Source organism: Diospyros lotus, chromosome 4 (genome assembly GCF_014633365.1).
Source record: "Diospyros lotus cultivar Yz01 chromosome 4, ASM1463336v1, whole genome shotgun sequence".
NCBI classification, from domain to species: domain Eukaryota; kingdom Viridiplantae; phylum Streptophyta; class Magnoliopsida; order Ericales; family Ebenaceae; genus Diospyros; species Diospyros lotus.
In genome coordinates this window covers 28,535,010-28,561,063 of record NC_068341.1, presented here as the reverse complement: position 1 = coordinate 28,561,063, position 26,054 = coordinate 28,535,010, and the positions used below count along the sequence as shown (strand labels likewise).

Below are 26,054 nucleotides of genomic sequence, written 5' to 3'. Positions count from 1 at the left end.
GTTTTCATTTTAACAAAGTAGTACTTGATATTGAAAATGATTTTTGTTCAAAAATTATATACTTGAGTCAAGATATAAAACTTTGTTCTTTTTCATCGTCAAAATCACACACAACACAATAGTAAAATATCATATATAATCGAGTAGCAGCTGAGTTCAATTGAGTAGCTAAAGAATATAATCGATTATTGAAATCTGACAATCAATTATTGACCAATGTTAGTCGAGTAAGGGCCAAAGTTCATAGAGTAAATATGTGCTAAAGCTGATTTTTATAACTATTAAACTAACCGTTGCAAGTGTTTTTAATGCACATAGTTTGGACCATTAAGGCTTCAAAAATGCTTTAATTTTCACCTTAATCAATTATCATAATATTTAAATATTCTAATAATTATTTTTATGAAAAATGAAGGTTGTCCTTGTAGATTTCTTTCTTATGACAACAACTATAAAAGGAGACGAAGATGAAGATAAAAGCTGTTGTTTTAATACTTTCTACTATTGCTTTTGAGCCAAGAAGATACTGTAACACCCGGTGTTACAAGTGTTAAAAGAATGAGAAAGAAAGTGAGAAAAATTCCAAAAAAAAAAATGCTCGTGAGAAGGTGTTGGATCCTTGAGATTGAGAGTGCCCTATGAGAGGGGTATTTTGGTAATTTGGATAATGAAGTCCAATAAAGGGTAAATTGGTAAATTGAAAATAATTCCAAGATGGAATTAAGTGTGGAAGTGAATTAGTTCCCATTTTATATTATGTGGAGATAAATGGGATTGAAAATTCACAAAGGGTATTTTAGTAATTTTGGAGAGAAATTCCATAAAGGAATTAAATTTGAGAAAAAGGGAAATTAATTATGGGAGTGGAAATAACTAATTTTTCCTAAATTGGTGTATTTATTTGGTGGTGCCACATGGATGGATAAGACTAAAACTTGGAAGCCAAGTTGTGTCTTAGAGTGACACTTGGCATATTCTTGTTCAAGCAAAAATGGTGGCTTTTATTTAAATGAAAAAGAAAATAAGATGAGCCATTTTAGCCATGTGGGTGTAATGATCACTTGAATTAAAGAAAATTCCAAAAGAAAATGGGAAATTAGTCACCCATTAATGTTTGGAAAATGTGGGATTTAATTTATATGTAATATATGTATATATGTCTTTCAAGATGATAGCTTGAAAATGGTCCCATTTAAATAAATGAGAAAGAAATGGGAATTCAAGATAATCCAAGGGTGGAGGATTTGTCTTGAAAGTGGAATTAAATCCAATGAATAAAATTAAAACCTTCAAGTGGTCATGGATTTCCAAGTGGGTTTGTTAATCCAAGAGAAGAGATGAGGTGGAAGGTGGAGATTTAATCTTCAAAGAAATCCAAAGGTTGGGATCTAAGCTCTCCATAAGTCTTGGATTGTGCTTTCTTAAATGGTGGGGATTTAGTCTTGGAAAAGTGAAAGAAATCCTATGGTTGAGATTTAAGAAGACTAAGGCCATGGGTTGTGTTTCTTTCAATGGCTAGGATGTATTCTTGAAAAGTAAAGTGTATGGCCAAGATTTGTTCTTACAAAGCACATGGATTGTGCTTTTGGTAAAGGGCTAGGATTTAATCTCTTAAATCCATAAGATCCAAAGGCTAGAATTTGTTCTTGAAAGAGGGAGAAAATTTATATATTGGCAAGGTAGGAAGACAAGTCTTCCCTTTGGCCATTTGAAGAAGAAGAAGAAGAAGAAGAAGAAGAAGAAAGAGCCTAGAGGTAAACTCTTTAGTTTTTATAAAGAAATCTAAGTCTTCTAACCTCTTAGTCTTCTTATCTTCAAGGTTTAGATTTGTAAAGATCAAGGTTATTTCTTTTACTTCTTTAGGGGATGGAAGCAAGTGAAGTCTTGCCAAGTCAAGTTGTTGAAGCTCTCTTGAAGATAAAGATTGTGGAAAATCAAAAAGAATAGAGGTAAGGGATAGCCCCATGGGATGGTGGCTTGCAAGTTGTGAGTATGATGCATGATTTCTATGTGTGCATTTGCATGTTGTTTGTGCTAGGACCTATGGCCATGAGGTTGAGTGGGGTAGGGTAGATTAAAGCCTCAAACCAAGGTGGTTGTGAGGATGTGGAAGCCCTAACCATGTTGCATACATGCATTGGCATCACATTTATTTTCATGTTCATACTATTGTCATTGCACCCTTATTGAGCTTAATAGCTCATGAGGTTTTTATCCTCACCATGTAGGTATCTCATGTGCAAGAAGGAAGGGATCTTGGAAGGTTAAGCATACTTGATGAGATGAAGACCCTAAGGAATTCATGTAATTTAGCTTGGGTTTTGGAAGCCTAAGCATGTTGTAAATTACTTTTATTTTTTTATGTATGATGTAGCAAATATATTGTAAAGCTACAATCTTAAATAAAGGGGATTTAAGCATCAAGGGGTTGTGTAAGCTTTATTGTAAATTAGTGAATGGTTGATGTGTGTTGTGGAAGCATCAAGAATTTTGTTTAAGCCTTATTTGTGGAGAAATAAAGGTAAATTTGAAGAAAAGTGAGGTATTTTATTTATTTTAATTTCTGGAGAATTTGGGTATTTTTAGGATGTTGGAAAGTGGAATTTTCAAAGAAAAATGGGTGCTGGAAATTTTGGGAGCAGCAGGTCGGGCAGCAGCTGGGGCGGGCGCGCGCGCAGCAGGCGCGCGGGCAGCAGGCGCGCGGGGGCGCGGGCGTGCGGGCGCGCGGCCGCGCAGGCGCGCGCGAGCGCACGGCCGCGCAGGCGCGCGCGCGCGGCCGCGCAGGCGTGCGCGGCAGGCGCGTGAGCGCGCGGCCGTGCAGGCGCGCGCGCGGCCGCTGCCGGGCCAGCCCGCGCAGCCGCGGGCCGCGGCTGCCCCAGGCAGCGCGCGGCCAGCCCGCGCGGCCGCGGGCTTCGGCCGCCCAGGCAGCGCGCGGCCGGGCCCAGGGAGGGCCCAGCCGCCCGCGGGGCCCGCGTGAGGAAAAAAAAAAAAAAAAAAGGGGAAAAATTTCAAAAATTAGGGGAATAAAAGGGGAAATAATAAGGCCCAATTTTGGGAGATTTTGGGCTATTGAAGAAATTATAAAATCCCCAAAGGAGTCCCCCGAGCGATGAAAACTTAGAAAAATTGGAGGATTTTTTTTTCGAGTATGAGTTTTCCCCTTAGTTTAGCTCGGTGTTAAGAAGCATCTTAAAGCCCTTGGGCGGTGTAGTGGGTTATTTCTTCATTCATAAGAAATTCGCGAGGTCCTAGGGTGTTTATGGATCCTGGGTAAGCGAAGGGCCAGACGAAGCCTAGATCCCACCTAGGGCGTTTCTTCTTGAAACATAGTCCGCCCTTCATCTCAGACCGGGCAGGTGAACAGTTCGGGTAAATGTTCACGAGTAACTCCCGTAAGTGGGAGCGGGGCGTTACAGATACTTCAAGTTTTCATCTTCAATTAGAAAAAAAGAGAAAGAGTGCTTATCTGTCTTACATTCTTTGTATATCCCTTTTCCTTGTGAGAAGCCTATCTTGTTATTTGTTCTCAACATTGTAAAAGTTTCTCAAGTGTTTCAAATTGTAATATTTTCTTATCTTGTTGTGGTTACGCCTGATCCCTAACCCTTTGAAAATGCAGCGGTTTCAGTTGAGACTTGAAAACAGATTGTATATAGTTATTGTTGAGCTTGTGAAAAGTAGAGGATACCTACACAAGTGAAAAATTGAGATTATAACTGAGCCTGCAAAAGCTATAGTGAATTTTTAAAGTCCTTGTTGAGGAGCCAAGGGAATGATTAGGCTAGTTGAGTTGAACTACTATAAATCCTTGTGTGCTACATTTTTCTTTTCTCTCTTTATTTCAACACTATCTTTCTTTTTCAGCAAAATTTGAGATCACTTTTTATACTTCAGCAAAGGCCTTTCAAAACTTAAAAAGGATAAGTTTTCTTGTATTGACTTTATCTCACATTTATTTTCACATTATTTTTTGATAAGGATTTATTTAAAACATTAGTGTTCATAGTTTGAAAAAGGCCAAATTATTTTATTCAAAGTCTCTTTAAAATTAAGAAAAGTTTTTGAAAATCCAATTCACCCCACTCGTTGGTGTCTATCATTTCTTACAATTCCTAAAGCACATGGAGTTGAAAACAATATGTGATACTTAACTATGATTTTTCACAGCATGAAACATGATTTTTCATTCACATTTACTTTATGAAATATATTCTCATGAAACATCCAAAAGTAAAATAACTCACAATTTGACTAAAATGAAATACGTAAAACATTACAAATATGTCGAGCACAATATATGTTTACTCAACAACAAAACACAACGTATAATCACCAAGATACATTAGTCTGAGCATCATGATTTTTCAATTATACTTAACAAACAAGAACACATATATACTTAACAAAGCATACATGACTTCTATTTTATAATCTCTAAGCCATCATCCACATATACTACTAATGCTTATTTTGAATAATTCTTGAAAGGTAGAAACTGTAGAATTCTATTACTCAAATGCATTGAATGTAACCTTGATTCTTAAGCTAGACAAGCAACGTTCATTCAACTTGAAAACATCTTCAAGAGATCCTTTAAAGGTTTCATGATTTGAGAACTTTAGGAATTTATGCTCTATGAATTAGAACTTAGGATCGCTACCTAAGTATACACTCATTTGTTCATCAAGAGTAAAGATGATTGATACTAATCATCAAATAAAACACATTGCTCCTAAATTTGAGAAATGCTTCCACATATTTTAAGAACTTAAGATATTTTCAAACCTTAAGTGTTGTTGCCAAAATACAATAATCTATTTTTAATTGCGGATAGACGCAAGAGTCGTGTCTTTACTGATGAGAATCTTGATAAGCAATTGGATATGATAAAGCTCCAGATCTGATAATCTGATAGAGCTGATGATCTGGTGGCCTAAAATGACCGAGTAGCCTTGGTGACCGAGTGGCCTTGGTGACTGAGTGGCCTTAATGATGAGTGGCCTTAGTGACGGGTGGCCTTCGTGACCAAGTGGCCTTGGAAACGAGTGGCCTTGATGACGAGTGGCCTTGATGACGAGTGGCCTTGGTGACGAGTGGCCTTGATGACGAGTGGCCTTGGTGACGAGTGGCCTTGGTGACCGAGTGGCCTTGCTGACCGAGTGGCCTATAAAATGAGAGCACTATTAGGACGCAGGTGGGGGTCCCCACGCAAACCCTCTGATGCTTGAGTTAGATCTCGAGAGAAAATGAGAAAATTATACTTTAATCACTCAAAATTGCATACCTTGTGATGAAGGCGGGGTCTCATATTTATAGTGGAGGAGAGAGAGAGGCCTCGTGGTATTTTCGGTGAGATTCTCGTGGCTCATTCTGGGAATTTCGAGGCCCATTTGGTTAGCGAGACGGGGGGGACTCGGTTGGATCGCTAATCCCGGAGGGTCACTCGGCATGGCCGAGTTTAGGGAGGAGGGGCCACTTGGCATGACCGAGTGGCCCTCCACTCGGCTGTGCCGAGTGGACCCCCACTCGGTTGTTCTGAGTGGGGGGGGGGGGTTTAGCCACTCGGCTATGCCAAGTGGATCCCCACTTGGCTATCAAGTGGGGCTGTCCACTCGGTCCAACCGAGTGGGCACCTACTCGGCCCAGCCGAGTGGGTCTTCCTCGATCTCCCACCTTCGCTTTAACTCATCGAGATTGGGGCCCACACTTGATCATATATCCGCTTCGCCTTCTCGGGTACATGAATTGCTCCCTGCTTTTTTAGTCGAGAAGTCGGGTAAAAGAGCATATGATACTGGGAAATGCTGGCGCATCTTTTGCCGCATTTTACTTATCTTTTGGAAGATAATTTTTGCATATTTGCTCTTTATTTTTCGTATTTATCTGACAGCTTTCGGCCTTTTTACCTTTTGAGCCCCTATAAATAGGGCTTCAGGTCTTCATTTAATTTTCGCAAGGATCAGCCGTAGTGTCTTCAAAACTCAAATTCATATGCGACTAGGGGCCACTCGGTCATGACCGAGTGGTCTTGTTTTTGGCTGAGGCCACTCGGTCATGACTGAGTGGTCCCGATCTCCCGATGCCTTTAAATGCCTTCAAACGCTTGACTCAGCCTTTGATTGCTCCTTCTTTACCTTGTACTGATATTCTTTGCCTTTACGTGCAGGTATTTTGCTTACTGTGATCGTCCACCTTTCCTAATGTAACAAGGTAATAGCTTTGAACCTTTCTAATATGTTGAGGAGAAGACCAGCATCACCCCCCGGCCCCGCGCATATTCCTGCCACTTCAAGCTCTCAGCTTCGATATGGGACTTTTGAGCAGGTTTATGATGCCACCCCTTCTGGATTTATGGTGAGGTACCCTCGTCTCGATGAGCCGGACCCTTCCCAGGTAGATGAAGGCTCCATTGGCGTTCACTTTTCTTCATTTGAGGTGGGACTCTGTTTTCCTCTTCCGCCCTTTGCCATGGCATGGTTGTGCCACTACAAGATCGTTCCCGCTCAACTTCACCCTAATGGTTGGGCTCAAATGGTCAGTTTCTCCGTGCTTTGCCATCAGAGGGATGTAGTCCCTTCCTTGATGCTCTTCAGTTGCTTCTACCGATTACGAAGAGCTAGCAAAGACCGTGCCCTTTATACACTCCAGAAGGTGTCGGGCTTCAAGCTATTCAGCGCTCTTCCTAATAAGATCGGTTTGAAGAGCGATGGGTGGTGATAGAACCTCCGCCCAGTTGGGATGCTCCTCTATACTGGAATTATCAGGATGCTAGCCAAGGATTTCCCCCATGCAAGGAAGTTCGGGGCGTATATCGTCATTTAGTAGGAATGTTAACGGCGCCAGGTCCTGTCAAGTTGATGAGCCTCTTGACTTTGGAAAATTTTAGAATCACGGGTTGGGGGGTCGTGACGCCAACTATTCCTCCTCAGTCTTCTTCACTATCCAATCAAGAAATGGAAGGAGTCGGGGAGGAGGAGATGGAAATGCCTGAATCATCTTCCCATCCTTCTTTCAATCCTCAGGAAGAAAACACTCCCGGGGGTAGAATATCTTTTGCCATTGCTTTCCTTTCTCCATTATTGCACTATTTTTCCACATTAAATGCGTTGTATTGATTTTTGCAGAAATGGCTAGATTGGGTAGGCTGATAGAGTTGCGTAGACGCCACCACGAAGAGGAGGCACGTGTTGCGACAGCGGCCGGGGTTTCTACACATGGCTAGATTGGGTAGGCTCCATTATTGCACTATTTTTCCACCCATCTCGTATGAGATTTCCATCAATATATAACCAAAATGGATTCTCATGGCGAGTCATGTCTAGTGACACATTCTCCAACATTGGTCACCTATGTACTTGTCTAGGCATCCCCATGCTTATGGGTGTGAGACTCCCATTGCTATCACATAGCAAAAACATAGCACATACAAGTCTTACCGCAATTGTCAATGTCCATTCTTGACATTGCTACAACTTGGGACGTTTAATGATGTCTAGAAACTGTGATGCATCATCTCACATCTTTATAGATTAATCACAGTATACATCATATGGACTTCTATCTAGTTTCTTTTGGTTATTACAATAATAACAAGAAACTAATAGAATGACTTTTTGTGAATTTGAACAACTCCTTATTCAAATAATAAACATGATTATAATTGTCAGTGTACAACATGCCCAATTTGATTGGGTCTAGAGCACCTACACTAACACAAAAGGCATGACTTGGTAGCAGTATGTCCCATTTTTAGTGATGAATGATGTCTTCTCCTGGTCTGGAGGGTACATCATTATTTGGTGGTACCCTGAGAAAGCATCCAAAAAGCTCAGAAACTGGTATTCTGACGTTTCATCCACAAGGCGGTCGATCCGTGGTAGCAGGTATGAGTCTTTGGGGCATGCCTTATTGAGATTGGTGAAATCCACACAGACATGCCATTTTTCATTAGGTTTTGGGACCATAACAACATTGGCCAACCACTCTGGATATAATACTTCTCGAATGAAGCCCGCTTTTAGCAATTTGTCAACTTCCTCTTCTAATGCGTGTAGCCTATCAGGGGTAATGTTTCGCTTCTTTTGTCGGACCGGCTTGAACTGGGGATCCACATTCAAGTGGTGGCATATTACTTCTGGACTGATTCCTGGCATATCTTTTGGTTTCCAAGCAAATACGTCTGAATTTTCTCGCAAGCATCTTGCAATTTCTTCCTTCATGTGTTTCGGAAGCTGGGACCCCACATATGCTACTTTCTCAAAATCTGATTCACTCAGATGTATTGCTTCCAATTCTTCAACAGGTTGAGGTTTACGTGTGGCTCCTTCCTCCAAGGATTTATGTATGGCTTTCTCAACTATGGATAAGGTTTCTTCATCTCTTTTTCCTTTTGTAGACGACACATAACAAGTTCGTGCTTTCTTTTGATCTCCTCGAACCTGTCCCACTCTAGCGGGTATAGGGAATTTCATCAATAGATAGCATGAGGATACTACAGCCCTTAGATAATTGAGTAACGGGCATCCCAAGATCATATTGTATGCCACCGAGGAGGTTTTAACCACCATAAAATTTGCTTGTCGAGTTACAAGTTGGGGGTCTACGCCTAACGTGATAGGTAGCTGAATAGATCCTGCAACTGGAACTGCTTTTCCAGTGAAGCTATACAGGGGTAAGGATACTTTCTTCAATCTATCATGAGATAAATGCATTTGTTCAAAACAGTTCCAGTAGATCAAGTTAACAAAACTGCCACTATCTACCAAAATTCTACTGATGGGGTGCTTGGCTACGACTGCTGAGATAACCATGGGATCATCATGTGGGAGTATTATATCACCTCGATCGGTTGGGGCAAAGGTGATTGGCCCTTCATCATCTCTTACCTTCATTATTGAGTTAACTTGGTAGGCTTGACGGGCGTATGCCTTTCGGGAGGTTGATGTGTCCCCACCTAGGGTTTCCCCACCTGAAATAAAGTGAATGGCCTATTGAGTCAGCTCATTGTCTACATGAGTATCTTGCCGACGATCTCTTCCTCTCTCTTGTTGTCTCGAGTTTGGTCTTTCATGCCCCTCACGTCTGTCTTCCCTTTGCCGGGGTTCCCTGTTTTCTTCTTCCTCGTTTCTCACATATCTTTGCAAGTGCCCCTCACGAATAAGCATCTCAATCTGGTTCTTAAATTCTCTGCAGTGATCAGTGGAATGTCCCCGAGTTCGATGATATCTGCAATACTCTTCTTGATTTTTTTCCATAGGTCGGTCAACTCTGCGGGGTAGTTTAAGGAGTCCTTCTCCCTCTAATGCGGCTAATATAGTTGACCGGGGCTGTAAAAGCCGAGTATAATGATTAAAGTGAGGTTTAGGTACATCCAATCTTCTAATCCTTTCCTGTCGTCGAATAGACTCTTCTTCCCCTTCGCGCTCCTTTCTCTTCATTCCCCGCCACATTCCTTATAATTTCAGTGTGGAGGACCGGTTTGCTCTGACAAATAAATCGGCTAGGGACGTTGAAGGGTCTAAAGAAAGTGATTCTTGGAGAGAGGTGAGACGTGTCCCTTGGAGCATAGCAGACACTGCCACTTGAGCTGGCAATTCAGGGACTTCAAGAGTGGCATTGCGAAATCTATCCACAAATTGACGTAAGGATTCCTTATTCCCTTGTCGTATGCTGAGAAAATATGTGGCATCCTTTTTTCTTCAATTGTTAATCACAAAAGCCTTGATGAATTCTGTCCTAAGCTGCCCAAATGATGAAATAGAGGCTTCTAGAAGGCTATTAAACCATATTCGAGCATGTCCTGATAGTGTTAAGGAAAATGCCCGGCACATTATATCATCATCCCATCCATGCAATATCATCAGTGACTCATAATTCTGAACATGATCATATGGGTCGTCTTTCCTGAGTAGAGGGTGATTTGTGGCATTTTGAATTTTCGAGGCAGCGATCTCTCCAATATATCTGCAGTAAAAGGACATTTTCTACGTTGGTGCTCTTCTGTTGCAGGGATTAAGTTTTTCCGCTCAAGCACCTCTTCTATCACTCTTTTCATGTCATCACGCATAGTAGCTGTTGTCTGATTGTCATGTCTTGTTGGTGTACTGGCCACTGTTTCATGATACCTCCGCCTTTGAGGGCTTCTGATTCTGTTTTCCATTCTTAGGTTTTCATTTCTTTGGGGCACGGAATGAGGGTTCCTTCTTTGTGGTGGCATAGATCGAGAATGAGAATTGGGAGTAGCTTCTTGTTAGGAATCAGCTCCTACCTCGGGTTGAGGCATAAACTTTTTTCAGAGTATCAGGTAACGTTCTTCCAGGCATCATACCTTGAAGTACACCAGCCATGTCTCGAAGTGCCTGCATGCCCTCAACGTGTTGCTGTCTCAATGCTTCATACTCTTCCCACAGGACCATGCGTGGTGGCTGTCGTGCAGTCCCGACTTGATCAGTAGGAAGTGGCCTTGAGCCGATGTTAAGTGGAGGTGGGATTGATTGGTTCCCCATCTGCTGGCTTGAGGAAACGGAGTGATCACCTCCTTGGAGTTGAGCATTATGAGGGGGCGGAGGTGCTCCTTGTGGGTGAGAATCGGGAATAATGGGAGGCGCTCCCTGTTGTTGAGAGTTCTGTGGTGGTAGGCGTGTTTCTACGCCTTGAGAGAAAGTTCGTTGGTGTCCACGGGTGTTTGCCATTCTTATGTTAACTTTTTGTCTTGCGTTTCCCACAGAGGGCGCCAATTGTTGTTGCCAAAATACAATAATCTATTTTTAATTGTGGATAGACGCAAGAGTTGTGTCTTTGCTGATGAGAATCTTGACAAGCAATTGGATTTGATAAAGCTCCATATCTGATAATCTGATAGAGCTAATGATCTGGTGGGCTAATGATCTGGTGGCCCAAAATGATCTGGTGACCTAAAATGATCTGGTGGCCTAAAATGACCGAGTGGCCTTGGTGACCGAGTGGCCTTGATGACGACTGGCCTTAGTGACGGGTGGCCTTGGTGACGAGTGGCCTTGGTGACGAGTGGCCTTGATGACGAGTGGACTTGGTGACGAGTGACCTTGCTGACGAGTGGCCTTGATGACAAGTGGCCTTGGTGACGAGTGGCCTTGGTGACGAGTGGCCTTGGTGATGAGTGGCCTTGTTGATGAGTGGCCTTGGTGACGAGTGGCCTTGATGACGAGTGGCCTTGGTGACGAGTGGCCTTGGTGATCGAGTGGCCTACAAAACGAGAGCACCGTTAAGACGCAGATGGGGGTCCCCGCGCAAACCCTCCGATGCTTGAGTTAGATCTCGAGAGAAAATAAGAAAATTATACTTTAATCACTCAAAATTGCGTACCTTGTGATGAAGGCGGGGTCTCATATTTATAGTGGAGGAGAGAGAGAGGCCTCGCGGTATTTTTGACGAGATTCTCGTGGCCCATTCTAGGAATTTTGGGGCCCATTTGGTTGGCGAGATGGGGGGACTCAGTTGGATCGCTAATCTCAGAGGGTCACTCGGCATAGCCGACTTTAGGGAGGAGGGGCCACTCGGCATGACCGAGTGGCCCTCCACTCGGCAGAACCGAGTGGACCCCCACTCGGTTATGCCGAGTGGGGGTTTAGCCCTCCACTCGGCATAACCAAGTGGACCCCCACTCGATTGTGCCGAGTGGGGAGGGGGGGTTTAGCCACTCGGTTATGCTGAGTGGATCCCCACACGGTTGTGCCGAGTGGGGATTAGCCACTCGACTGCCGAGTGGGGCTGTTCACTTGGTCCAACCGAGTGGGTCTTCCTTGATCTCCCACATTCGCTTTAACTCATCGAGATTGGGGCCCACACTTGATCATATTTCCACTTTGCCTTCCCGGGTACATCATTAAGTTTTCTCTAAGCATCATGAAGATCACATGACACTCATGCATTTTGGATACTTAAAATATCCCTTGAAATCCTAGAGCAACTTATTAACATATCAATCATATTAACAAATAAGAAACAAAAAAAAGATTAATCACACATAAGACATATCAAGGTTATTAGTACAATCTTAACATAGGATAATTAAACTTCTATAAACCAAAACTCAAGTACCATCTGTAATACCCGAGAATTTCTAAAGGACTCAAGAGTGGAGTTTAGAGAAGTCAGATGTCCTGATAGGTTTCAGGAGACGATTTAAAGTTTTGGAGAAAGGTTGGTCTAAGCAAAGATTAAGCCAAGTAAGTGTAACTCTGAAGAGGATTGAGGATCCATGAGGTTTGGAGTTAAGATAGGTACTAGAAGAAGAATCAGAAGTGACAGGAGTTGGTTCAATTGCAACTCTCGGAGATGGGATAAGGGCTCTACCATAACGATAGCACCATGGGTGTGTGGCTTGTAATAGCGAATCTAAGCCTAAGGACCAAGGCAAAGGACTAGTGATAGGCTCGTGACTAATGATTGAAGTTGTAGGCTAGCTCGCGGTAGGGGTGTGAGCCCCATAGTCAGAGCTACATAGTGAACTGAGGAGATGGTTATATACTAAAGTTTGGGCAGCACCATGGTTGTTATGTTTGGACTAGAATCCAAGTCCCAAGGGATTGCAACACAATGATAGGATCCCTAACTATCCATCAATGGTTGAAAGTTTTGTTGAGATTAGCAATCTATTGTCGAAGGTTCGTGAAGGGATTCTCCAGAGTAGTTGCATTCATGGCAGGACTCGTGAAGAGAGTTAAGTAAAAATGGTCTGCCGAATGCAGGGAGAGCTTGCGATAGCTCAAAGGTTTGGGTTGCGTGTTAATGCAACACGGATGGGCGATCATGTATGGTTCACGCCAAGACATATAGTGAACTACTCGATGTAAGACTTGGAGCTGGCAGCTGTGGTATGTGCTCTTGAGGTTATGGAGGCCCTACCGGTACAATGGGACATTTGATGTGCTCATGAACCACAAGGAGCCTGAGGTTTGTGTTCTCGCAAAAGGAGCTAAACATGAGGCAATAACGATGGATGGGGTTCCTTAAGGACTATGACTACACTACTTTGTATCACCCGGGGAGTGGTAGTGAGGCTCCTAACACTTTGAGTAGGAGTGTGCCTACTATGACTGGGTGGAGGGCCAGTGAGTGGCAGTTATGGGAGGCTTTTGTCGAGTGACTGTTAGTGTAGTGCGAAAGCAGATCGTCCTTTTTTATCATTAGCCTTGCAGTTTAGCTGGATCTAGGAAATGAGATATGAAAGACATATGTGGGTGACAAGTGTATTTGTTTGTGGATGGATAAACGTGACCAGCCCAAGGGTTCATATTTTTGAGATGCGAGATGGAATTCTCAAGTTCGGGGAAGGATGTACATGCATAAAGTTTGGGAGATGTGTGGTTGCTTGTAAAAGCCACAGCAAGAAATTCTGTGAAAAAACACATCGTACCTTGTGAGTACTGAACGTGTGGTAAACGTGAGTTAAGGTTGAAACAATATGTGATTGAGGTGTTCAGGTAACGAGTTGTGTTTTATCTTAGTTACTTAATCAGATGCAAATTTCGAAGATGAAATTTCTCTAAGGAGGGGTGAATGTAATACTTGAGAATTTTTAAAGGACTAAAGTGTAATTTGTCTTGGGTTGTAAGTGGAATTTTCAAAAGATTTGGGATTATAGTGTAATTTCTCAAGGTTGTGAGAGACCGAATCAACTGTAGGGAATGCCCTAGAACCTATATATTTAAGAAAAAATGATATGAGATTGACGAGCCTTGAGACTAGAACCCTGAGAGGGCTCCGATTTTATGTAAGGATCAACCCTGAAGTAGTTTTGGGAAGAAACAATAGCTCTGTGAGGACACCGGGGCAAAAACATACTTATCGAGTAACTTTGAGTTGTTAATTATGGATTTTAAATATCGTAATGCAAATTAATTTAATTTTTGAGGGTGTAATTGCAATTAGAGAAATAGCCAAATGAAATAAGGATGAAATTTGGGGTTTAATGTTTATTTTTTCCTTATATCATAGTATATTATATAATATATAGATACATAGATATATATGTTCGTGTGTGCGTGGTGGCTAGCTTCCACAAAGCTTCATGGCCAAGTTACAAAAGTGATGGCCAAGGCAGTAAGGTCAATGGAGAGCCTATAAATAGAGGGAGAAGTTGAGAGATTTCAGAGAAGAATGGAAGTGGAGAGATCGAAAGCAAAAAAGGTAGAACAAATGGTGCCCATAGCAGGGCAACAAGCTGTGCAAGGCAACAGTGGCATGCTGGTAGCCGGTTGGAAGGTGATTGGTGGCCAAAGGCGACCAGAATTGGCCTCAACAGTAAGCAGCAGCCATAGCCTCAAGCTTGCAGCAACTGGACGACGAGTAGGGGCGGCGGCGAAGTTGAGGCTGTGCACAGAGAAGGCCGATGAAGGCCATGGCGGCAGTCGGCAAGGACGACGACAGTGTTGCGTGTGGTGGCAGACGAGTGGTAGTTCATGTGCAGGAAGGAGGAAGGAGGAAGAAGAAGAAGGAAGAAAAAAGGAAAGGAAAGGAAAAGAAAAGAAAAGTAAAGGAAAAAAGAAAAGAAAAATGGAAGAAAATAGAGAAAATGAAGGAAAAATATGAAAAAAATAGGAAAAACTTTCAAAAGATTCCAAAAAATTCTAGGAACTAATTTGGGGCTAGAGAAGCATGCTCGAGACCATGAAATTATCTGGGCACATATTTTGTAATACTCGAGAAATTCTTGAGGATATAAATGATATTTGATGAAGGGTATATCTAAAATTTGCGAAAGAAAGAGGCTGTAGGGTACACTATCGCAGTTTTAAGAAGCTGAATTGATCGAAGGGAGTACCCCAGACCCTAGATAGCCAAGGAAAATGGAATGGTATCAACGTGTGGTTCGAGTTATGATTTTAGGTGATAAAAGAAATGGGATCGAGAATAGTTTTCAGTACAGTTGTCGACCGGGCTGAGAAAATTGAATCGACGTAGGGAATATCCAGAAAGTCAACGGAGTGTCTTAAGGACTTAGATTTTATGTATGAAACAACCCTTGAGCAATTTTGGGTTGAAACGAAGGGATTTAAGGTCAAATTGGTCAATCGGGCCTAAGTGTAATTTTCTAATTCTGCCTGATGGAGGTCAAAATGATAATTTTTTAGAAATTTCAAGGATGAAATGAGGAGTATAAGACTTGTGGGCATTAACGATATAGTTAGATAGACCATGGGTGTCTTTGAAAGGGGCTAAAATGACATTTGAAGAAGTCAGGGGGTGAAAGTGCAATTTAACAAAAGTTGGCAGTGTGAACGCACCAAGGAATTCGGTCGCCTCAAATCCACCGCATGTGGAGGCTATCTCCGGCGATGGGACGGTCGAGGGAGGTTCGGGGAAGGTGGTATACAACGCAAGGAGGCTTGGGGGCTAAGCCTTGGCCGTTGATTGGTCAGAATTTAGCCAGAAATTTGCTATAAATAGCTAGGTTTGGCCGAGATTTCACATTCAAATTGCTCATGATTGGAAGTGAATCGAAGGGAGTGGTTAAGGGGCTTATAATCCTTGCATCAAGGAGAACGTTTCTGGAGCATTTGGGAGTAGTTGGAGTGTGTTTGGTGGCCGTTTAAAGGTCGACCAGAAACTGGAGGCGGTTCGCTCTGCCGGCTTGCAATGACTCGATCGGGGCCCTTTCTCGTGCCTTATGTGCATGCTGGGATGACTGCATATGGTTCTGTGTGCCAGGCTAGATTGTCAGGGAAGTTACATTAGGGCATATGTTTGTTCATGTCTATGCATCATTAATTCATGGATCTATTTTTAAACCCTCAGTAGAAGGCTCATCTTCTAATTGGGCTATGCCTCTGGAACATTCAAACGTTCCAGTTGAGTCTTGTATCAAAGGCATGGAAGTGGTTGAGATGTAACTGCACAAGATGACGCGTCTGATGGGTTTGGCAAGTTGTTCTGGTATTTTGCTTCTTCATGGAGATTCAGATATGTTTTAGTCATGTTGAGAAACTTATGTTCCATTGGTAAACAGTCTCGTAGAATAAAAGAATGTTATATATTGCGAATGATGTTTGAGAAATGATTATGTAATATTATTTTTTATGGTTCAATATCATTTAGAGGTGTTTAGTTGTTATCACTGAGAAACGAGACTCTATGTATATTTTTGGGAAAATGTTATGTTGAACAAATTGTATGATTTTCTATGCTATGATTAAAGTGAATTCGGTTATGTATCATATCAAGTTTCGATCTTGTTTCCGCATATGTGATGATATATTGGGATTTTCTTTGAAATACCACTATAAGAAAAACACTATTTAGAAAAGGAATAAGCGACGGGAAAAAATCTGCCACTAATTAGCGATGAGCCAGCGACGGAGTTGTTGTCCAAAAAATTTAGCTACGGATTAGCGACAGAAAAGGTTGTCACAAATTTTTTTATAATTTTGCGATAGAATTAGCGATGGAAAGATCCGTCACTAAATATTTTTAATATTTTTTAAATTTAGTGATGGAAACTCCCGTCACGAAATAATTTTAGAGAATTTAATTTTAAAATTTAATTTTAATATGAAATTTTAATTTAGCAACAAATTTTTCGTCGCTAAAAGAAATTAAATTAATTAATTTTTTTAGCGACGGAAAAAATCTGTCGCTAAAAATAAAAAAAATGAAACTTAATATACAAATCTTTTAGCGACAGATTAGTTCCGTTGCTAAAATTAAAAATTTTAAAATTAAATTATAATTTTTAGCGACGGAAGAGATTCGTCGCTAAAAGACATTAAAATTAAAATTTAATTTTAAGTTTTAGTGACAAAAAATTTCGTCGTTAAAGTTAATTATTTAATTTCAATTTTTTAGGCAACGAAAAAATTTTGTAGCTAAAAATGAAAACTTAAAAATTAAAAAAAAACCGCTTTTAGAGATAGACCACCTTTCTTATGTATAAAGATATTGTTATGGGTATTTTTCAGACCACCTTTCTTATGGGCTGGACTCTACCTAGCAGGTCGGCCAGATCTCCCGAAGCCCAATAGGCCCAAGGACGAGGTCTTCAAAGTAAGGTCGCACATCGCTAAAACCCGAACTTAGACCATGGAACCAAGCAAGCTCCCAGTAATGCTTCTAGCTCTCTGGCCTATAGAGTAAACCATAAATTATTAATTTTGGATTTTCAGTATCGTAATGTAAATTAATTTGATGTTTGAGGATGTAGATGTAATTAGAGAATTGTCTAAGTGAAATAAAAATAAATTTTGGGATTTAAAGATGTAATTTTCCTATCATTATGGGGTAATATATATAATGTTATATATATATGTATGTAGCAGTGTACGGACGTGAGGCCATGCCTCTGCAAATTCATTCCATGCCTCCACAAAATTTTTATGGCCGAGATGTGCGCAAATTGGAGAGATATGGCAGCAGGATTTGAGGAAATTTTTAGCAAGATTTGAGGGAAAAATCTTAAGAAATCATGGGGCGCAGACTGTTGCTACCTATAAATTGACAGATAAGCATGGCCGAGAGAGGGGGAAGAAATGGAAGGAGATTGAGAGAGAGAGAGAGAGAGAGATATGGGTGCGGCGGCGATAGAAGGCCATATTGGCCACCGTCAGCAGCAGGAGTTGGCTGCAAATAGCAAGCGGCCATGGCAGCGAAGCTGCTGTTGCAACAACTGGGCCGACAGTAATGCAGTGATGGGCGACAGTCGCAGTGGTTCACGGTGGTAGGGCGGTGGCCAGCAAAGTCAAAGGAGGCTAGCGAGGATGACCGCAGGGGTCAACGAGCGCGCGAGAAAGGGCCAGCGAAGCTAGGCCGTGCGTTCATGGCATCCGCTGGGCCATGCGCACTGGCAATAAGCATTACAGAAGGCTGGAGGTAGAAGAAATAAGAAAGAAAAAAGAAAAAGAAAAGGAAAAAAGAAAAAGAAAAAGAAAAGGAAAATAGAAAAAGTGAAGAAAAATAGGAAAAATAGGGAAAAAGTCTTCAAAAAATCCTAGAAAAATCTAGGAATTAATTTGGGGTTAGAGGAGCATGTCCAGAGCTAGAAAATTGATCGGGCATGTGTTTCAAGATCAAGACACGCATACCGAGGAAGCCTGAGAGGATAAGTCAGGGTGAGTAAAATTTCTTAGAAAATTTCAAAAAATTAGAAAGTTATTTTATGAATTATTATCGAGAAATATTTGAGAAATATTTAGTTTGGATTTATTGAGAAAAAATAGGAAGAAATAGAGAAAAATTATGAGAAATTTAGGAAAATAGGATATTTATATTTTTGAATAAATATGATGGCCAGGGTATGTTGAGAATCCGAATTGAGTATATGAGAAGTCTGGCACGAGAATTAAGATGTTATGATATACATTTGAGGTAAGTGGTTCGACCCAAAACCCGATTTTATGTAAATGATTTGATCACGTTGTCATGTCTTGATCTGAATATATCATGTAGATTGCATTTACATGCTATGATGAAATATGCATACATTCACGACGATATTATTAGTCATGCATTGCACAGGATTTAGGATTATGGACTGACGCTGCTGCTCTACCAAGGGTGCACCCATACAACTCGGCTTGGTAAGGAGGTTATAAAAATAGGGAGCAGCAATTGGGTGCAATCTACTCAAACTAAATGAATGATGACATTTTTCATTTTACATCCATACACTAAATATGTTTATTGTACCCTTACTTAGATGATTCATCATCTAACTTGGGCTTGCCCTTGGAATATTCAAACGTTCTAGATGGAGATTGTAGTAGAAACGAGGCTGAATGAGGCATGAAATGACACTTAGCAAAGTGCATGATGTAATGATTGAATGTTATGTAGCCCATGTATTTAAGTTCTTCTACTTTGAATTCTGAACGTGTTTAGGAATGATGATGTATAACCTTATTTGATGTTTATGATGATTCTCTTTCGAGATAAATGTATAAAAATTTTGGGATGGATATGAGGAAGGATATGGTTTAGCATTAGTTTTGAAGAAAAAAAAAATTATTATCCTAGAATTGTCCTAGGTTATAACACGCCCGAGAAAGTGGGGTCTTACACTTATTGTGTTTAAATTGGTTCAATTTGTCTTGCATAGGTATCATCCAATTTGAATCACTTAAGGCTTCTTCTATTAATTTTTGCTCTAAATTGGATCTAAAAGCTACAAACTCACATTTATTTCTTATTTGAGATTGTGTTCTCACTCCATGAGATATATGTTAGTGTTAGTTCCCTGATACTAGATTTAGATGACATTTAGTAATTGTAATTATGGGACTAATGATGTAATTCTTGCAAATGTAATAAAATATATTTTCATATTTTAAGGTCATATCTTCATTCATTCCTCTCCAATCAATTATATGAATGAGCCCTTAGATTTCCTGATGATAGTCTTATTCTTAGGTGTTAAGAATATGTGACAAAGACTTTCGGACTAAGGTTTTCTTAAAAGTTAATTCCTAGTTCTTAGATTTCTTAGAAGTGGGCTATGATTAATCGATTGCTGATTGACACATGGGCTACTACATTTGATTAGTATGAGATGCTAATGATAAAGGATGGTGAGTTGCATACCATAATCCATGTGATGAATATAGTAGACATGTGGGTAGATGTTAGTAGAACATCTACCGAATGTGATGCACGTGATAAATCACATGGCTGGGAGGATCTATGATCTATCATAGGCTTCGATTGTGTTACTGGTCCTTAGATCGGAGGCAACACAATTATATTGTGTGCCGGTTCCAGAGATTTTCCATTGCTATGAACCATCCATTTACTGGGTGAGAAATGCATTGTGTTATCTTTGTACAATGGCGTATGGAGGCAGGTGATTGCTAATGGAATCTGTCGACTTCCAGCATGAGGTAAACATCCTATGCAATTAGTGGTGGTTTTGATTGGAGAAACCCTGGCCAGGGTACACTTGATTGGAAAGTATTTTCAATGTTGGAAGGAGTTCTGATATGTCATCTCAATCACACCACATTGATTCTTAGCATAGTTATCGAGTCAGTGAGTTTGATCAGTCAATAACTCTTACTCAATCGGGATGTTACTCGATGAAGGGATTATAGTACATGGTAATCAAAAACCTAAATAGGTTTTCAAAGAAGTTAGACTTCAGTACTGGTGGGATCACCCTGACATAATACTAATTGTCACTTAGGGTCTTTAGGGGTACAGCGAGGAGATGGAGAGATCCTCGTTATAGACCAAAGTGATTGGTTGGCATCAAAGAGTTCGATGTATCTTGATTGCTGCTTAGTAGTGAACCTAAAAGGTCACACGCATATCCAAGTGTAGTGGTTGACTAAGTGATGAAAGATGTAATGATTATTAAGAGTTAATGATATCACCGTTAAGAGTTAATGGATCAGGTTCAATGATTAAACAAATAGGAACAATTGTTAAGAGTTGACATGAATGTTGTTAAGAGTTAACGGGGGCCTCGATTTCATCATGAGATGATGAAAGGGCCATTAAGAGTTAATGGTTGGTCTAGATATAATTTGCAGAAACTTGACAAAATTGGTCGACAGTTCAATAGAAGATGTTGACCAATTCGTGCCAAGCGGACCATTTCTGTTGGATAAGGTCATGAATCTCATGACCCATTTTATTGTTTCTACTATGGATGAAAAAAAGGCCGGTGGGGAGAATGATTAAGGGGATGGAATATGTTCTTTATGACGTGGGTTTGTCTCCCACTTGTCCCCTTCTCTCTCTTATTTGCTATTGACTGATTATTGAGCATATTTAGGTTTCTATGGCTTCATATATAAGAGAAGAGGAAGAAGAAAAAAAGATGATAGTTGCGGCTGCATTTGATGCTTGTCCATTCTCTCAACCAGTGCTTATTCTCTTCCTTTTTCCAAAGCTTACAACCCTTCCTATTACTCTCCTTCTTGCTCCACTCATTTCTTGATTACTAGAGTAGCAATCTGATCCAAATAAATTGTCTATAGGATTGGGTATTTTTCTTTCAACCCATTTCCATCTTAAATCACCCATAAGAAGCCTGGGTAGCACATAGGCATTCTTGTTGGTTTCATCATCTACTTGGAGCGTGGACTAACTAGGTCCCTTGTACTTTCGAGTGATGGATTGGTCATCTGATTTGTTGTTCGGAACAATAGGTGACTATTTAGTGGAGCCATTCGAGAGTTGTTGGTGTGCAAGTGTTGTTGCCACAAGGAGGATTCCAACCTTTTCATCAGATTTGAAACCGTAATGAGGTATACCTTTTACCCCCTATGGTGTGATTTCAATTGTAATGCATATGATTGTTTGATATCGAGTCTTGCAAGGTGATTCTCGCTTTTATCTTTAATGCATTTGTATGATGTTTTGAAAAAGTTTTGAAAATCGGTAAAACCCTTGCATCAAAATGTAATGACCTGAATTTAGATAATTAATGTTGTACCATGCCTTGCGGTTGAATTGGGTAGTCTTGATGTTTAATATGTTATTTTTGGTGTTTATTAAGTGTTGCATTTATGTTTGGAGTATCCGAATGAATTTAATTGGTATTTGAATAGGAGCTTGGAATATTCGGATGCAAGTCAAAATATAATTTTAGCCAAGTATTTGTGAGTATGATTCGAATAGGATGGTGGGTGATTCAAATCAAGGCTAAATGGGATGAAATTTTGTGAGTTGTGTGAGTGTGATTCGAATTGAGAGTTTGATTCGAATTGGGAGAGAGTGATTCGAATTGGGTGTATGTGATTCAGATTGCCCATATTTCCAGTGTGCAATTTTTGCATTGCAACCCGATTTGGACTATGATATAGCCTGAATATCTCAAAACCCAAAACATGAAAGTTGTAGATATTTATCTTGGATTTCCATAACATCTTGAATCACCCTAATCTGAGCTCCTATGAGATAGTTATGGCCAAATTACTAAGATGTGTCGGAGCTGTCCAGAATCTCATAAATGCTGTGTTCCAGCATTCTGTTTCCACTTTGAAGCTACATTTAGACCATGATTCAGCCCTAATCGCTCAAAATGTAAAACATGAAAGTTGTATAGCTGTCTCTTGGATTTCCATACCATTTTGAATCAGCTCAATAGGAGCTCGTATAAGAGAGTTATGCCCAAAATTCAAAAGAATGTTGAATCTATCCAAAACCCTCCATTTTTCATTAAACCCTCACAAATCTGGATACGGGCCGGGCATTCAGGTATCTTCTTAAATCCAGCAAGTGCATATTTCTGGAAACAAGTTTCAGAGACCATTTTCTTGACTTTAGAGTGGCGGTAAAGGCTTTTGATGCGGTCGGGCATGTGTGTTAGCCATTATAATCTGTCTCTTGCCTTACCTATATATTTAGAGAGATATAGAGAGAATGCGAGGAATTTTCAAAGAGTTGCTGAGAGCTAGGAGGAAGAAAAAGAAGAGAAAGAAGAAGAGAAGGTTTGGCTTACCTTCTAGAGTGGTTTTATCCATGTTCAAGCAAGCTTCCCATTCCTTTTCCTTCGCTTATGCAAGTTCCTTCTTCTTCTCCTTCATTTATTACATAAGCTTTTTCTTCTCAATACCTTCTTAAAAATGGATGTGTTGTGCGTGAGAATCTTGAGATTTAATGGTTCTTTCCCTTACTCTTATGCTTTGTTGAAACATGGAGATTAAATGGGTGGGCAATAGCTTGGAAATGGAAGAGATTGTGTAATAATTTGAAGAAAATTTGCTGCTGGAAATTTGGAGAAGATGATGAATAGTAACCAAGTCGTGAATAGTAACTGGGTCGTGAATAGTAATTGTTATTATTTTTCTCCTTTTAATCCTTAATAAATGTTGTTAAATTATTCTTGTCCTTGTACGGTTAAAGCCACGATTGGTTAGGATAAGTTTCGATGTGAATAGTAACCAGGTAGTGAATATTAATTGGGTCGTAAATAGTAACTTAGTCATGAATAGTAAATTGGGTCTTGTTCTTGTTTCAATAGAGAGTTAGTTTCCTCTCCTATTCCTTTGTGGAATGAAGCTAAGGCTACATATAGGGTAGGTTTCAACTTGTGGGTCCCACGCTAGAGATTATTGGGTTTACATTGTATTTAATATTTTAATGCTTGCCGGGGCATGGGATATTCATTTGGGGGTTTCCATAAGACTTGTATGCTTAGCCAAGGGCATATTGTATTATATGTGTCTTCCTTTCGAGGCGAGCAGGGCTTGATACATGGCTTATGGGGGCTATGTATCATCGTTTATGCTCACTATGCCTTTGCATTATACACGAGCATTGGATTTTATGTGATTTCCTATATGGGCGAGCATGGCTTGATGCAAGGCTTATGGGGGCTTTGTATCATCATTTATGCTCGTTATGCCACTGCATTATATTTGTGCATTGCATAGTTACTAGCGCCGTGTGGGTATGTGTGGATGTTTCTCGGGCGTCTAGCATGCTGAGCGAGCTTCGGCTTGAGTTACAGCTTTGGCTCTAGTTTTAGCTTCCACTCCAGTTTCAGCTTTGGCTCTACTTATAGGGACTAGTGTTGGTCGCTCCCACTCGAGAAAGCTTCATCTCGAGTTACAAGTTCAACTGCCTTTCAGGGCAGCAATAGGTTTGTGATAGGGACTTGGGTGTCGAGTGTCTTATGTGGGCCCCAAGGACCAGTATGTGCATATTTTATTTTGTTGTCTTTTTGTATATCTGTCATGTGATTCATGGACATGCGATGTATGGTTATAACACATGGGGTGCGGATTACACTTAACTTTCCATACTCTTATTAGCCTTTCATCTCTTATATGCTTGCTGAGTCTTATGACTCACTCTTGCTTCTCTTCATTCCAGGTAAGAGCAAGGCTAAGTATGGGGGTGAGGCTAGTAGTCCTTGAGCTATTTCGATAGGTGTTGTACAGGGCAGTTCTAGCAGATCCTATTTTGGTGTGTGTATCTTGTAGTGTTGTGCCATAGACATTTAGCTTTTGAGTGCTTGGCAAGATTTTGTATATGTGTATTTATATTCCATGTAAACTTGTGACTGGTTATCTTTTTATGCATACCTAGGATGTATTATGCTTTCGTTGTTGTTTCTTATGTATAAGTATGGATGATCCTAGTTGAGCATGCCTGGTAGGTTAGGGTGGTTTTAATTCTATCTCTTTTCCCCTCGTGAGGGCCTTCACTCGGGTTCTTCAGCTTGGCTGGGGTATCCAGGAAGGGGGTCCCACATGATACACCAAGAGTTGGTGTTCCCTTTCAATATATAACCTAGAATATGATTTTCTTTTACATGGGTTTTCTCCTTATGTTGAGTTGGCTATTTTTGAGACTTTTCCTCTTCTTAAGGCTTGGATTCTATAGAAGTTTCCTTTTCCTTAAATGACAATGAATCTAGTTCATCATCACCATTACCTTCTATTCTTTTAAAGAGTTAGATTCATCAAAATTCACATGAACTAACATCTCTACAACTAAAGTTCATTTATTGTAGATTCTATAAGCTTTGTTATTCAAGGAATATCCAAGAAATATGACTTCTTCACTTTTTGCATCAAATTTTCTAAGAGACTCTTTCTCATTGTTTAAGGTATAAAATGTAACACTCGAGCTTTTAGACTTAAATATGATGTAATACCCGAGATTTTTATATTCAAATATTTGAGGAAGTAGAACATTCAAAGGGTTATGAAGGTATTGAGAGAGAAGTTGAGTATGAGCCAGGGGCAAAATCATAAATATTAAAGTTTGGGTAAAAGTGTAATTTACCTAAAATCTTGGGGTATTAGCATAACAATTCTTTTCTCCAAGGGAATAAGTGCAATTAAAAAATGGTTGGGGACTAAGTTGCAAGGGGTTTATGTAACGACCCATTAAAGGGTTTAGATTTTATTTAGAAATTATTGAATTTCTTAATTAGTTTGTTTGGAGGATTTTTGCCAATTAATTATTAATATGGCAATCTAGAGACTTTAGTTGAGAAAATAGCTTTTAAATAGCATTTAATTATTTAATTATTGTGAAGATTAAATGCAAGGACATGTTGGTCATTTAAGGATTTGATATTAGCATTTAATTATTAAATGGAATTATTGTGATTAAGGCATTGAAGAATCCATCCGTGAGACGATTGGGTTAGAAGACTCCTAGTTATAATAGGAGAATGAGTTATGGCGTTAGGGCTTCTTAGATCAGTGTATATTAGTTTCATAAGTCATATGTTCTTCACGCCGCAAGAATAGAGAGCCAAGAAGCAATCAGTGAGTTCAAGTTCTGCATAGGAGGCTCTCGTGAGATCATTAAGTCGATCAAGAAGATCATAAGGCAAGTATCGTTCCCCTATAATCCTTTCTTACAGGTCTTGATTGAGTTGATATCAGATTTCCAGAATTGAATCAGTTCCAGTGCATGTATATGTATATATATGTGCGTTACAATGAGTTATATCAGTTCAGTGCATGTTATAAATATATATCTACATGCGTACAGTGAGTTCACAGCAGGCATGCATAATTTCTTTCAACGATTCTCATCAATATTGTTGTTGAATCATTCTCAAGTTTGTTTGGAATCAATTGGGATTTGTTTTCTCAAGTCTTCTTTCGGAATGGTGAAGTAATGTTAAGTTTGTAATTCAAGATATCATCTCTGTTCGTGAGTTTTATGTCTGATAAGATTCCAGTCATTCAAATGAGTCTTGTGTCATTCGAATGAGTTCCAAAGCATCCGAATAAGTTTCAGTGTTATCGTAAGCTTTTCCCTTATAATATTCCAGTCATTCGAATGAGTTTTTGGTCATTCGAATGAGTCACGTGTTATCATATCATTCGTATGTGTTTTTGGTCTGTCATTCAAATGAGCTTCCTTGTCATTCGAATGAGTCCTTGAAGATGTGTCTAAGCTGTTACTTTGTATAGTTTAGCATTGGAATGAGCCTTCTTGTCATTCGAATGATCCATAAATTGATTCGAATAAAGTTACTGTTGCATTCGAATGAGTCGCATTTTGCCAGTTCAAAAGTTAGAAATTTTCAAAATTCATTCGAATGAATTGGTGAGTCATTCGAATGAGTCCCAGATCAGATCCGAATAGCCTTTGAATAGCATCTATCATTC

The 26,054-nt window shown here is 40.1% G+C and overlaps 1 long non-coding RNA gene across 2 annotated transcripts in view; it reads left to right on the top strand.

Annotated features, from left to right (window-relative positions):
- Positions 1–1,682: 1,682 nt before the first annotated feature.
- Positions 1,683–26,054, top strand: part of LOC127800726 (uncharacterized) — a 44,058-nt gene continuing 19,686 nt past the window's right edge. Inside the window, exons 1-3 of one of the 2 annotated variants that reach the window (XR_008022838.1) lie at positions 1,683–1,754; positions 1,864–1,949; positions 2,229–2,412. This is a non-coding gene — a long non-coding RNA (uncharacterized LOC127800726). Of the gene's footprint in view, positions 1,755–1,863; positions 1,950–2,228; positions 2,413–26,054 lie in introns of those variants that run through there. The other variant, XR_008022839.1, reaches the window with a different exon arrangement.